General features: G+C 36.9%; 1 long non-coding RNA gene across 3 annotated transcripts in view; it reads right to left on the reverse strand.

Annotated features, from left to right (window-relative positions):
• Positions 1–1603, reverse strand: part of LOC132171369 (uncharacterized) — a 6249-nt gene extending 4646 nt beyond the window's left edge. For 2 of the 3 annotated variants that reach the window (XR_009439028.1, XR_009439027.1), the window contains exon 1: positions 1407–1603. This is a non-coding gene — a long non-coding RNA (uncharacterized LOC132171369). The remainder of the gene's footprint in view (positions 1–1406) is intronic. The other variant, XR_009439026.1, reaches the window with a different exon arrangement.
• Between the last annotated feature and the right edge of the window lie 157 nt (positions 1604–1760).

The following is a 1760-nucleotide window of genomic DNA, read 5'->3' on the forward strand; positions in this document are numbered from 1 at the left end:
TGTACATACAACCTGTTGAAGGAACACAGGGCTATCATTTTCTAATTGCTCCATAGCGTATCAAGTAGTATTTGTAACGTAAATTCATATTCTACTGATTTCTTGATTACTTCATTTGTCGTCAATATACAGATCTTCTCATTAGAATCAACAGGCATGCTTCTACATTTGGACTTCGCTTGAATACAAGCTCCGGCTCATAGCATGGGAGTTTAAGGATTTACAAGCAATGGATCAGATATGTAATCTAAGTGGTTCATAATTCTTAATAAAACTTCAACTAAGCTAGACAAATAGATATTGTGAAGAGAACATGCTAGGAAATGAGACTTTAATTTGCTTTTTTGATTGGAAAATTATCAGGAACTCAATGCCGCTCAAATTCATGATTTCACCCTCCACGCTGTTCTTATAAGAGGGAGGAGGTGTCATTTGAGCTACAATGCATTGGATTGGGACTTTTTATTTATAATTACAACAGAAAACAAAAGCTGTGAAATGAAAATCTGCAGCAACAAAAACAAAAAACAACATAGTATAATGCTCCGTGAGGATCATCAATCAAAATAACACCTCTAAACAGAATGAAGACAATCATGAATATAAAAACCACCCCCCAAAGTACTTATCATCTATCCTACACTGCTTGAAAAAAAAAAAAAAAAAAAATCTGGTTTTCTCCTGATTTCCTGATATGTACACTACATGAACGAATAGAAGTTAACAAACACAACAACCCTAGCACTAACAGAATATGATGCAGAAGAGTTACAATAGTACAAACACTAATCTGGAAACGTCTATCACAACCAGCTGCAACTCAATAAAGCTCTGTGCAATAATAGTTTGAATACCAATCTGGCAGTGTCCACCAAAAGACAGCCTTTCTACCATAACTCCAAAAGGCTTCCTAAAAACAAGTGTTGGTAACACCAATACATCGGAATAGCAGATGTATTCGCCTTCCTAAATAGAACCTCACATTTCTCTAATCATGGTGTTATCTCTATCTCTAGTAAAAACACACCAATCCTACGAACGCACACACACCAGATCCAACCAACCAAAAGGAGATAGATCGAACTCGTAGAAGAGAAGGAAAGAGAACCTAAACAAAACAAAACCGAACCGAACCGAACCGAACCGAACCCATATTTTCTCTCTTTTCTCATCATCCTCATAAAATGGCCTCCTCGCTAACACCAAAAGGTGTTTATCCTACGCACCCGCATGCCCCTTAACCTACGCACCTCCTACAAACCCATCTCTATCAAACCCCTTCTCAGCTCCAATTTTCACCCAGGGCGACCTCAAGAATCAATTTTTGAAAGAACAAAAGCAGTACGAAAGGAAACACCATCAAACAAATAAGCTCCGAAAATTCAAGAGAGAGAGAGAGGCATTACCAACGACTATGAAGAAGCTTTTTTGCAGTAAGAATGGATTCTGTAGTCCCTCGTCGTCTTCAAATTTCTAATCTGAGGCTCTGAGATCGGATCTTTCAATATATCCGCACGTAGGAGAAAAGATGGAAGGGATCTATCGATTTTGTCCAGTTTGGGGCTGCAGCTCCCCAAAATAGGAAATCCACGTTGCCGTCATTCAAAACAATAATGATATATGTTAACGACTTTCTTTTTCATTTTCTTTTTTTCATTAAAACCTCCTTAACTATTAACATTTTCAATCGACAAAAACTTACACAAATATACTACTCTCATACAACTTCATAATGAAAGAGTAATAATTAATCATATAAT

The sequence above is a fragment of the Corylus avellana genome, chromosome ca2 (genome assembly GCF_901000735.1).
Source record: "Corylus avellana chromosome ca2, CavTom2PMs-1.0".
NCBI classification, from domain to species: domain Eukaryota; kingdom Viridiplantae; phylum Streptophyta; class Magnoliopsida; order Fagales; family Betulaceae; genus Corylus; species Corylus avellana.